The 13561-nt window shown below is 47.9% G+C and overlaps 1 protein-coding gene across 5 annotated transcripts in view; it reads right to left on the bottom strand.

The window, feature by feature from the left end:
• HSD17B7 (hydroxysteroid 17-beta dehydrogenase 7) overlaps window positions 1–13561 on the bottom strand; it is a 228951-nt gene that overhangs the window by 124132 nt on the left and 91258 nt on the right. The window lies entirely within an intron of this gene.

Raw genomic sequence — 13561 nt, forward strand, 5'->3', positions numbered from 1 at the left:
CCTTAGGGTCGCGGGGATCCCGTGGGGACGCCTCCGAGGGTCGCGGGGTTCCTGCAGGGTTGGATCGCAGTGCACTCGAGCCGCGAGGGTAGTCTCCTCCTCCTTACCTGCCCTGTCGCAGCACACAGCCGAACGGAAGTCTTCCGGATGTCAGCGCTGACGTCGGAGGGAGGGCTTAAGGAAAGCCCTCCCTTCCTCCGACGTCAGCGCTGACATCAGGAAGACTTCCGGTCGGCTGTGTGCGGCAGGGCAGGTAGGAAGAAGGCAATGGCGTACGAAAGAAGGGGGAGGGGCGGTCCGCCCCGGAGAATGTGCACAGCCGGTCAGGTCCCCCAATCGACCGACAACAGGCCCGGCCGACAAATCTCCCTGCCCTGTAGCCGCGAATCTAAATTACCTCTTAAAGCAGCTTCACTACTCCAGCTGCTGTAAGAAGGTAATTTAGATTCGCGGCTACAGGACAGGGAGATTTGTCCGACCGGGCCTGTTCTGTTGTCGGTCGGGTGCGAAAGCGCCACAAAGGGAAGGAGGAAAGGTGGAGTGGAGAAGAAAAGACGCTTAAGGGGTGAGAAGGCCGCTGAAAGTACTGGGGAAGACAAAGGGGTGGAGAAGAACGCTGAAAGGACATGGGGTAAACGGGAGGAGGGTGGGGGAAGGATGCTGAAAGCACATGGGGAAGACAGAGGGGGGGAGAAGGACCCTGAAAGTACTGGGGAAGACAAAGGGGTGGAGAATGCCACTGAAAGGACATGGGGAAAACAGGGGTGGAGAAGGCCGCTGAAAGGACATGGGGAAAACAGGGGGGGGGGGGGAGAAGGCCGCTGAAAGGACATGGGGAAGACAGAGGGGGGAGAAGGATGCTGAAAGGACATGGGGAAGGCAGAGGGGGGAGAAGGATGCTGCCTGACAGGACATGGGGAAGATGGTGGGGGAGAAGGACATTGAAAGGAAATGGGGAAGAGGGAATGGGGAGAAGACGCTGGCAGGGAAGAAGACAGAGGTGCCAGACTATGGGGGGAGCGGAGGGAAAAAGATGGGTGCCAGACCAATTTGGGAGGGGGGAGAAAGGGAGAGGCACAGTAACAGAGCAAATGGAAGACACAGAGAGAAGAGAGGCAGTGGATGGAAGGAATTGAATGAGAACATGAAGAAAGCAGAAACCAGGCAACAAAGATAGGAAAAAAATTCTTTTTTTTTTTTTTTTTGCTTAAGGATAAAGTAGTATATTAGTTGTGTTGATAAAAATTTATAAACATTAGAGGCTCTGGTAGAAACCCGTTTACAAAGTATGTATTCTTCCCAATTAATATTTCCAAATTAATAAAGTCTTTTTGTTATTTTTAAATGGGTTTCTACCAGAGCCTTTAATTCAGTAGCATAATTAAATGAAATAACTATTTCTGTAGTTTATAGGGACGGGTGGGGATGGAGGGGATTCCTCGCGGGGACGGGTGGGGACGGAGGGATTCCTCGCGGGGACGGGTGGGGACGGGTGGGAGTCCTCACGGGGACGGGTGGGACTTTGGCGGGGATGGGTGGGATTTCTGTCCCCGCGCAACTCTCTATAACAGACTATGAACTTTTAGAACATAAGAATGGCCTTACTAGGTCAGACCAATGGTCCATCAAGCCCAGTAGCCCGTCCTCACGTTGGCCAATCCAGGTCCCTAGTACCTGCCCAAAACCCAAGAAGTAGCAACATTCCATGCTACCGATCCAGGGCAAGCACTGGCTTCCCCTATGTTTTTCTCAATAACAGACTATGGGCTTTTCCTCCAGAAAATTATCCAAACCTTTCTTAAAACCAGCTACGCTATCTGCTCTTACCACAACCTCTGGCAATGCATTCCAGAGCTTAACTATTCTCTGAATGATAAAATATTTCCTCCTATTGGGAGGTATTTTAGATTTAGTCCTTCGTGAAATGCAAGGCATAGTACAGGAGTTAACTGTGTTGGGTCCGCTGGGAAACAGTGAGCATAACGTAATCAAATTTAAGCTGATACCTGGAGTGACAATGCAAAAGAAATCTACTATCGAGGTATTTTCATTTTTGAAAGGGCAACTATGATAAAATGAGGAAAATGGTTAAAAAGAAGCTAAAAGGATCAGTTGCAAAGGTTAGGACTGTAAATCAGGCATGGATGTTATTTAAAAATACCACTGTGGATGCCCAGACCAGATGTATTCCACATATTAACAAAGGTGGAAAGAAGAGGAAACGAGAGCCAGCTTGGTTAAAAGGTGAAGTAAAAGAGGCTATTAGAGTTTAAAAAAAAACATCCTTTAAAGAATGGAAAAAGGATCTGAATGAAGAAAAGTGTGTGGCGCAGTGGTTGGATCTACAGCCTCAGCACTCTGGGGTTGTGGGTTCAAACCCCGCACTGCTCCTTGTGACCCTGGGCAAATCACTTAGTCCTCCATAGCCCTAGGTACATTAGATAGATTGTGAGCCCACCGGGACAGATAGGGAAAATGCTTGAGTACCTGATTGTTAAACCGCTTAGATAACCTTGATAGGCGGTATATAAAAACCTAATAAAACTTGAAACTTGAAAATAAGAAGAGACACAAGTACTGGCAAGTTAGCTTTCTTTAAAAGTGCTTTGCATTTAAGAAAAAATATGAACTTGCCAAAGAGGCATAAACTCATAATTTTTTGTAGGTATATCAGAAGCAGAAAACTTGTGAAGGGAATCTGGGGACTGTTGGATGATTCCAAACGATACAGGATCCTCACTCAACAGGATAGAAAATCCAAAAAGGTAAAAATCAATAAAGAACAAACCAACTTGTGTCATTCTTTGGAGTTGTTCTACTTACCTCACTTTCTATCTTCAAGAACCTTTGTTTTAGTGACTGTTGGATGATCAAGGAGAAAAAAAATCGATCCACTTGTACTCATTTTACACTACTCAGGATTTTGTAGACTTCAATCATATCTCTCCTCAGCTGTCTTTTTTCCAAGCTGAAGAACCCTAACCTTTTTAGTCTTGCTTCATACGAGAGTAGTTCCATCCCCTTCATCATCTTGGTTGCTCTACTTTGTACCTTTTCTAGTGCCGCTATATCTTTACAATAATCTTTCCAATAAGCAGTCATTTATGAAATCTAGAAATTTTACCTCCCTAGCACTCCCTGATGTAACATTTAATCAGTCATTATTGAGGTAATTGAAATCACTCATTATTATACTGTTGCCCAATTTGCCAGCTTTCCTAATCTCTGAAAACATTTCTTCATCTGTCTGCTCATTTTGTCCCAGGGGATGCAGTATAACCCTACCTCTATATTCTTTCTCTTCACACACGGAATTTCTATCCATATGGATTCCACATTGCTATGTATGTCTTGCAGAATGTTTATTTTATTTGATTCAATTCCCTCTTTAACATATAGCACAACCCCCCACCCACCTCCAATTTGATCTACTTGCGATAGATATAATTTGTACCCAGGTAACACAGTGTCCCATTGATTGTCCTCCTTCCACCAGGACTTTGAGATGCCTGTTATATACTATATACTCTTATTTTATTTTTTAGGCTTCAAGCATTTGTACTGTATAACGACACTTCAAATTATGTTTTTTCCTTTTATCTACAGGCTTCTGAGAAGATAACAGGGACAACTTGACATCTTTACTCTGCTTCCCTTTTTGAAACCTCTCTATTGGGACTCCCTAAATGTTCTAAATAGCACAGTTACTTACCGTAACAGGTGTTATCCAGGGACAGCAGGCAGATATTCTTTACGCATGGGTGACGTCACCGACGGAGCCCACGGTACGGACCTTTTTACTAGAAAGTTCTAGTTGGCCGCACCGCGCGTGCGCGAGTGCCTTCCCGCCCGACGGAGGAGTGCGTGGTCCCCAGTTAGTATAAGCCAGCTAAGAAGCCAACCCGGGGAGGAGGGTGGGACGTAAGAATATCTGCCTGCTGTCCCTGGATAACACCTGTTACGGTAAGTAACTGTGCTTTATCCCAGGACAAGCAGGCAGCATATTCTTTACGCATGGGTGACCTCCAAGCTAACAAAGAGGGAGGAGGGATGGTTGGCCATTAGGAAAATAAATTCTGAAGTACAGATTGGCCGAAGTGCCCATCCCGTCTGGAGAAAGCATCCAGACAGTAGTGAGTAGTGAATGTGTGAACTGAGGACCAGGTGGCCGCCTTGCAGATTTCCTCAATGGGTGTGGAACGGAGGAAAGCAACAGAAGCGGCCATAGCTCTTACCCTGTGGGCCGTGACAGCACCGTCTAGTGACAGACCGGCCCGAGCGTAACAGAACGCGATGCAAGCTGCAAGCCAGTTGGATAGCGTCCGTTTAGAGACCGGTCGACCCAAACGATTCGGGTCGAAGGTCAGGAAGAGCTGAGGGGACAAGCGGTGAGCCCTTGTACGATCGAGATAGTAAGCAAGGGCACGCTTGCAGTCAAGACTGTGCAATGCCTGTTCTCCGTGATGTGAATGAGGCTTCGGGAAGAACACAGGCAAAACAATGGACTGGTTGAGGTGAAAGGCTGAGACCACCTTTGGAAGGAACTTTGGATGGGTGCGCAGAACCACCTTGTCATGGTGAAAAATAGTGAACGGTGGATCGGCAACCAGTGCATGAAGCTCACTAACCCTCCTGGCAGAGGTGATGGCAATGAGGAAAAGAACCTTCCATGTCAGAAATTTGAGCGAAGTTGTGGCAAGAGGCTCAAAGGGAGGTTTCATGAGGGCAGACAAAACCACATTCAGGTCCCAGACGACCGGAGGAGGCTTCAGAGGTGGTTTGACGTTGAAGAGGCCCCTCATGAATCGGGAAACCAGAGGGTGAGCCGTGAGAGGTTTTCCTAGGACAGGCTCATGGAATGCCGTGATGGCACTGAGATGGACTCTGATTGAGGTAGACTTGAGGCCTGCGTTGGACAGGGAGAGTAAGTAGTCCAGGACAGTTTCCACCGCTAAGGAGGTGGGATTGTGATGATGACGGAGGCACCAAGAGGAAAACCTGGTCCACTTCTGATGGTAACATTGGAGGGTGGCCGGCTTCCTGGAGGCGTCCAAAATGAGACGGACAGGCTGAGACAGATTTCCTGAAGAGGTCAGCCCGAGAGAAACCAAGCTGTCAGGTGGAGGGAAGACAGATTGGGATGTAGTAGAGACTGATGTTGCTGTGTAAGCAGAGTAGGAAACACAGGTAGAGGAATGGGCTCCCTGGAGCTGAGTTGAAGTAGAAGGGAGAACCAGTGTTGACGAGGCCACCGGGGAGCTATGAGGATCATGGTGGCTCCGTCCCTGCGGAGTTTGGATAAAGTCCGCAACATCAGAGGCAGAGGAGGAAAGGCATAGAGGAACCGATCCGTCCAGTCGAGAAGGAATGCATCCGGGGCCAGACGATGAGGAGAGAAGAGTCTGGAGCAGAACTGGGGCAGCTGATGGTTGTGAGGAGCTGCAAATAGGTCTATCTGCGGAGTGCCCCAGCGAGCAAAGATGGAGTGGAGCGTGGGAGGATCCAAAGTCCACTCGTGAGGTTGAAGGATGCGGCTGAGATTGTCGGCCAGGGAGTTCTGTTCGCCCTGGATGTAGACAGCCTTGAGGAAGAGACTGCGGGCCGTGGCCCAGGTCCAAATGCGAAGAGCCTCCTGACAAAGGAGGCGAGATCCGGTGCCGCCCTGTTTGTTGATGTAGTACATGGCAACTTGGTTGTCCGTGCACAGAAGCAGAACCTGAGGGCAAAGAAGGTGCTGGAAGGCCTTGAGAGCATAGAACATGGCTCGTAGTTCCAGGAAATTGATGTGATGGAGACGCTCCTGCGGGGTCCAAAGACCTTGGGTGCGAAGGTCTCCCAGATGAGCTCCCCATGCATAAGGGGAGGCATCCGTGGTGATGATCATGGAATGCGGGGGCAGATGAAAAAGAAGGCCCCTGGAAAGATTTGAGGAGTCCAACCACCATTGTAGAGATCGCTGAAGAGACGATGTCACAGAGATGGGATGAGAAAGAAGATTCGAGGTCTGTGACCACTGGTTGGCCAGAGTCCATTGAGGTGTTCTGAGGTGGAGTCGTGCCAGGGGAAGCACATGTACCGTCGAGGCCATGTGGCCCAGGAGGACCATCATTTGTCTGGCAGAAATGGAGTGATGAAGGAGCACCTGACGACACAGGTGTAGCAGAGTTCGCTGACGATCGGAGGGGAGAAACGCCCTCATTAGTGTGGTTTCGAGAACCGCTCCGATGAACTGAAGTCGCTGTGTGGGAAGCAGATGCGACTTGGGGTAGTTGATCTCGAACCCCAGAAGATGGAGGAGAGAGATGGTATGATGAGTGGCTTGTAGCACAAGTGGAGACGTAGGTGCTTTCACTAACCAATCGTCCAAGTAGGGAAACATCTGGAGGTTGTGAGACCTGAGGAAGGCCGCCGCCACAATGAGGCATTTGGTGAACACTCTGGGAGATGATGCCAGGCCAAAAGGTAGCACCTTGTACTGATAATGGCGATGGTGCACCTGGAACCGTAGGTAGCGACGTGAGGACGGATTGATTGGGATGTGAGTGTAGGCCTCCTTGAGGTCCAGGGAACATAGCCAGTCGTTCCGAGAGAGATGAGGGTACAGTGTGGCAAGGGAGAGCATTCTGAACTTCTCCTTGACGAGACACTTGTTGAGGTCCCGGAGGTCGAGAATGGGACGCAGGTCTCCTGTCTTTTTTGGAACTAGAAAGTAACGGGAGTAGAATCCCCGGCCCCTTTGTTCCAGAGGTACTTCTTCGATGGCATTGAGTAGAAGGAGGGATTGGACCTCCCTCAGGAGGAGGGGGGTTTGAGTTGAAAGAGAAGCAGACTCTACGGGAGGATTGTCTGGTGGAAGAGTCTGGAAGTTGAGAGAGTAGCCGTGGCGGATGATGTTTAGGACCCACTGGTCCGATGTGATGACCTCCCAACGGCTGATGAAGATGCGGAGCCTGCCTCCGAGTGGCTGAGGAAGAGGTAATGAGGGTGGAAGACTGGCTAAGCCCTGGAGAGAGGAGTCAAAAGGGCTGAGAAGGTTTGGCAGGAGGAAGAGCCTTGGCCGGTTGGTTAGACTGGGCACGAGCCTGGGCGTGCTGGTGTTGGCGGGCCCGCCTGGGTTGCTGTGGAGGTGGATTGAGCGGCCTAGCGGAGAACCTGCGCTGGTATGAGGTCTGTGGCCTGTAAGGGCGAGCAGGTGGAGCCTTTTTCTTAGGTTTAATGAGAGTGTCCCATCTGGTCTCATGGGCAGAGAGTTTTTGCGTGGTGGTATCCAGGGACTCTCCGAACAATTCATCACCAAGGCATGGGGCGTTGGCTAATCGGTCTTGATGGTTGACGTCCAGATCAGAGACCCTGAGCCAGGCTAGGCGGCGCATGGCCACGGCAATGGCAGATGCACGGGAGGTGAGCTCAAAAGAGTCGTAGATAGAGCGCACCATAAATTTTCTTAATTGAAGCAGGCTGGAGACATGCTGTTGGAAAAGTGGGACTTTATGCTCTGGCATGTACTTTTGCATGGCGGAGAGTTGCATTACCAGATGTTTGAGATAGAATGAAAAATGGAACGAGTAGTTGTTTGCCCTGTTGGCAAGCATGGCATTCTGATAGAGCCGCTTGCCAAACTTGTCCATAGTTTTGCCCTCTCTGCCAGGAGGGGTGGAGGCATAGACACTAGAGCCCTGAGTCTTTTTTAAAGTGGACTCCACCAGGAGAGACTCATGAGGGAGTTGGGGTTTATCAAATCCTGGGATTGGTATAACCCTATAGAGGCTGTCTAATTTACGGGGAGCCCCAGGAACAGTCAACGGGTTCTCCCAATTTTTATAAAAAGTTTCCCGTAAGATATCATGCACGGGTAACTTTAGGAACTCTTTGGGAGGTTGATCAAAATCTAATGCCTCCAGGAAAGCTTGTGACTTCTTAGAGTCAGATTCCAGTGGCAAAGACAAAGCACCCGACAACTCCCTGAGAAATTTTGAGAAGGAAGATTGTTCAGGTTTAGATGCGGTATCGGGTGCCGAAGGCTCTTCGTCCGATGACGATGCATCCTCCTCGGTACCGGTGGGGGATTGTTCCCATAGGTCCGGGTCTCTGACATCGGTATGTGCGTGTCGAGAGACTGGAGTGGAAGGCTCGGCATGGTGAGTTTTAGACAAAGATTTGCCTGAGCGTACCGAGACGTTACCGGGTGATGTAGACCTGTGTCTGTCTCGGTCCCGAGAAGTACGGTGCCGGTCAGAGTCGTGAGGAGACCGGTGCCCTGCCCGGTCCCGAGGAGGATCGGTCGTCGTCAAGGCCATAGCCTCGGCATGGGAGTGGAGATGCGGTGCCGAGAGAATGGGCATGGAGGAGTCCATAGGTACCGAAGGAGTGGATACCGGTTGGACGGTATGGGGCTCGGGCCGGTCTGGTACTGAGAGCAGCGGTGCCAAGATAGAGGGTAAGAGCTGCTTAAGTTGCTTGTGGAGTTGTTCCTGCAACTTGTCCTGGAGGATGGCCGCAATGCGGTCATCCAGGGGAGGCACCGGAACCACTTTTTTCTTCTTTGGTTCCATAGGTGCCGCTCTACACTCCGGCGATGAGGGGGCCGATGACGAGGCACTCACCGAAATCGGAGTGGAGCGTTTTTTGGCTCGGCGTGGAGCCGAAAGGACTGGTGTCGTCCCCGAAGAGGGAGGGCGCTCAAGGGTGGAAGGCTTCTTAGCCGGCTTACCTGGCGCCGGGGGCGCCGATGTCGACTCAGGCGGTGTCGAAGTGGTCGGTGTCGATTTCGACGGTGCCACAGATGAAGAGGTCGAATCCATAGTCGGGCCGGTGCCGAAAAGTAGATTTTGTTGGATTTGACGATTCTTCAAAGTGCGTTTTTTAAGAGTGGCACAGCGGGTGCAGGAATCCGCCCGATGATCCGGTCCCAAGCACTGTAAGCACCAGTTGTGTGGATCAGTGAGGGAGATCGGGTGTGCACACCGCTGGCACTTCTTAAAACCGGGCTGCGGGGGCATGAAAGGGAACACGGCCTCCGCAAAATCAAACCCCGAGGCCTGGATCGTGCTAACAGGCCCCGCCGGGGCAGGAACGAAAAATAAATCAAAAGAAAGAAATTTTTTTTTTTTTTTTTTAATAGAAAGAAAAAAGCACCCGAAGGTGAAAAAATCGAAAAAAGAACGCGAGCGGGAAGGCAAAAAGGAGTATTTCAACGACGTTGAAAAACACACGTCTTCTTCGCTCCGCGGAAACGAAGAAACTGGGGACCACGCACTCCTCCGTCGGGCGGGAAGGCACTCGCGCACGCGCGGTGCGGCCAACTAGAACTTTCTAGTAAAAAGGTCCGTACCGTGGGCTCCGTCGGTGACGTCACCCATGCGTAAAGAATATGCTGCCTGCTTGTCCTGGGATAACAACAGTATCCTTCAAGGATTCTCCACACCAAACCATCTGCTCCTGGGTGACAGTTGGCTCCCCCACAATCTTAGTGCTGCTCTGTCTCCTTTTTAGATGTTAGCACCAGCAGCCTGGTTCTATCCCGATTAAGGTAGAGTCCATCCTTTCGGAATAGGCTCCCCCTTTCCTAGAACGTAGCCCATTTCTTAACAAATCTAAATCCCTCATCCCTGCACCATCGTCTTAACTATACATTGATTCTATGTCAAATTGTGAGACAAAAGAAGATTAGTAGTTCTGTCCCTGATCCACCACAGCTTAAAGAATGCATCAGTTGGACATTTTTATTTTTAACAGAAAAGCAAATAAGTGGACAGCACATGAAAATTAAAGACATAAGAGAAATGAGAAAAAATTTTTAGATCCACAGAAGATGATTGTTTCCTAAATAAAAAATAATTTTTGCAGGGAGGGGGGGGAAATGGGGAGAAATGTCAGTTAAGCGCAGGGGTTCTCAACCCAGTCCTACCTAAGCAGTCCGGTACTTGCAGAGAGGAGCTAACAATAACTGTCGTTTTCAAGTGGATTTTCTCTTTCCCGCCACTCTCCATCCACCCGACAGAGGAAAATCCCAGTAAGTCTGCGCAGCACAGCATGTAAGACAAAGCGCATGTGCTACGTTACACTGGTGACAAAACTAGTGCGGCGATTAACCATTAAAATAAAAGGGAGTCCAATAGTAGATACTGCTGAAAGAAGGTTATATTTTAAAATCTTGGGTATTTGCTGCTGTATCCTAACTCTCTTTGTTTCGCTGGGAGCCAGACCCGCTGGTGTGCAGCAGCAGCGAGTATTGTGCAGACAAACTGACCTGCTGGTACAGCCGAAGAGGGAGGAAGGAAGGAAAACTGTTGAATTTCTTGGGGGGAAAGATAAGGAGTTCCGGCCAGCAGGGGAGGGAAAGCTGGACAGTACGGGGGAGGAGCAGTAGGGAAGGCAAGAGATCACTGTCCCTCCTGCCTCTGTCGAAACTTCCCATTTCTGACAGGGCAGATCGCCACAGAGGGAAAGCTTCGGGGCAGCTGCCGGCAGTTTGTGAGAACGATTGCCATGTTGGGGCCCCTCTGAAAAGGAACATTTAGGTGTTTAATAAAGAAGTTTGGATCGCAGGGCCTCCTGGATCTGTGGGGTCCAGGGCAGCTGCCATGTGCTCCCCCCCTAACACCGGCCCTGGGGCCCCCCTGACAATTTCGGGACCTAGGCACGTGCAGAGCCACACTCAAGTGGCTAAAGAGCCACATGTGGCTCGCAAGCTGCGGTTTGCCGACCACTGTCTTAACACATCCTTAAAAGGACAATTAAGTTTCAAAAATGTCTTTAAAAAGAAATGTTTTTAGGTTGGATTTAAAGACATCTAGAGACGTAGCCTCTCTTAAATGACTTGGTGCCAAATTCCAGAGTGAGGGAGCAGTAACGGAAAATATATTAGTTCTCATGATATTAATGTGCTGTAGTGATGGAATGGAGAGCAAGTTTTGATTAGAGGATCGAAGTGAACACTGAGTGGAATGAGGAATCAGGAGCTTGTTGATAAATTCTGACATACCTGCAACTATGGTTTTATATGTCAACAGCATTATTTTATATGTAATTTGATGCTCGATGGGTAGCCAGTGTGCGTTATACAGGAGAGGGGTGACATGATCAAATTTTCTTGCATTATTAATAACTTTTATAGCGGAGTTTTGTACGATTTCTAAACACTTGATTTCTTTTTGTGTGATTCCTTTGTAGAGGGACACTAGTCCAGACATGAGATGACTAGAGAATGGACGAGTATGTTTAATGCAGGAGGACTGAGCAGTTTAGCAAGTGAACGGATTATTTGGAGCTGGTAGAAACATTTTCAAAACACAGAGCTTATCTGATCATGGAAAGTTAATTTTCCATCAGTGATAACCCCTAATAACTTGATAGTCTGAACAGATTGCATCAGTGTAGCTCTAAGTTTGATAGGGGAGGAGAGAGTAATACCTTCCTTAATTGGGAAAACCATGGTTTTGGATTTATTAATGTTAAGCCAACTGCTGATTTTCTCTAACTTTTGATTAATTAAATGAATGTTGTCCAAACAGTCAAGGTTAATTGGGTGAATTAACTGGATATTGTCTGCTGAAACTGATAGATTGTCCTAATGTAACTAGTGGATCTAGAAAAATGTTAAATAGAAGAGGGGAAAGTATCGATCCTTGCGGTATACCGAATTCATTTGGAAGAGTGTTTGAAGAAGAGCCATTAAATGAAACTTTTGACGCACAATCTTTGAAGTATGACATGAACCAGTCCAAGACTTGGTCAGAAATGCCTATTTCCTGAAGGCAGTGAATTAGTAATAAATGGTCTATTGTTTCAAACACCAATGAAAGGTCCAATGCAATGAGCAGAACTGATTTGTGATGATCCAGGTAGATAATATTTGTGGTCAATTCTATTAATGAAAGCGCTGTTGAATGGTGTTTACGGAACCCTGTCTGGTTAGGGTGCAGCATATTGGTATTTTCCACAAAGTCTGAAATTTAGGTAAATGCAACTTTCTCTGTAATCTTAGCTAAAAATGGAATGTTAGCAATGGGTCAGTAATTGGATATCTCCGGCACACTAACTTTATGATCTTTAATGGAAGGGAAAATAATTGCTTCCTTCCATTGTTTTGGTATGGTACTTGTAGTTAGGCTGGTACAAATGAAAATCGAGCATATGGGTCCAAAGATTGAAAAGAAATGTTCAAAATGTATGGGGATAATTTCCGAACTTGATCCTTTTGAATTCATTGCGTTGATAATATTTTGAAGCTTTGGTAATGACGGGATCTTAAAACGTGAACATTTTGAAAACGATAGGCTGGTTGATTCCTGTTCATTAGGTGACTGAACGGATGATGATGTTAGAGCTGTAGGGTAAAATGAGCTTCTAATTTTCAAAATTGTATTGTTAAAGTAAAGTGTCAAAGGTGCAAAAGGTAGCTGTGAAGTACTGGAGAGATCTTGTTTTTTTGATGTTAGAGAACGGCACTCCTTCCAGCATAACTCTGAAATGCATGGACAGATTTAAACCAAACTTGGTATACACTTCCCCCTCCGAATCCACGGTTTCAGCATCCACGGATTCGGTTATTTGCGATTTTTAAACAAAAAAACATTTTAAGTTTTCAGGCTATTTTAAGCCCTGTAAGCCCCTCCTTAAGCCTTACCTGGTAGTCTAGCGGGTTTTCGGGGCAGGAGCGATCTTCCCACGCTCCTGCCCCGGGCACATCGCTCATAGGAAATAGCTGCCTTGAGCTCCCGTCGTAGTATCGAGAGGCTACGGGAGCTCAAGGCAGCCATTTCCTATGAGCGATGTGCACGGGGCAGGAACATGGGAAGATCGCTCCTGCCCTGAAAACCCGCTAGACTACCAGGTAAGGCTTAAGGAGGGGCTTACATGGCTTAAAATAGCTGGGGGGAAGCGGGGGTTAGGGGCAGAACTGGCCCAAATATTATTCACGGTTTTTTAATATTCGTGGGCCGGCTCTGCCCCTAACCCCGGTGGATACGGAGAGAGAAGTGTACATATTACTTACTTTCTGGGAAAAATTACTGTGGGAGTGGGAAGGGGGCGATGTAAAAATTCTCAAAAACCACGGATTTTACTGTCTAATCCATAGTTTTCGGCCTCGCTGAGATGAATACTCAGCATAACTTTGAAACGCATGGAGAGATTTCAATCAAACTTGGTATACATATGACTTACTATCTGGGAAAAAAATACTGTGGGGGTGGGAAGGGGGTGACGTAAAAATTATTAAAAATGACAGATATTTAGTGTATAATCCATAGTTTACGGGCTTCCTGAGATTAATACTGACACTCCCAATGACGTTTAAGTCTAAGTTCAGCCCAATACAAGATTCTTGCTGCTAAAAATGAAGAAGTCCATGAAATAAACAATAAAATACTTCCCGTTTTACCAGGCATAATCACTGAATTCACAAGTCTATCGATACTGGAAGATTGGGATAAATAAATATCCGGGTAACGCCAAGTAATCATCTAGTCATACTGATAAATTCCGGAGCAAAACCCTGACCAGTTCACTCAGAGGGCCCCTGCAAGCACTCTTGTGGCCTTTTCTGGGGTTTGACAGC

Source organism: Geotrypetes seraphini, chromosome 10, assembly GCF_902459505.1.
Source record: "Geotrypetes seraphini chromosome 10, aGeoSer1.1, whole genome shotgun sequence".
In the NCBI taxonomy this organism is placed as follows: domain Eukaryota; kingdom Metazoa; phylum Chordata; class Amphibia; order Gymnophiona; family Dermophiidae; genus Geotrypetes; species Geotrypetes seraphini.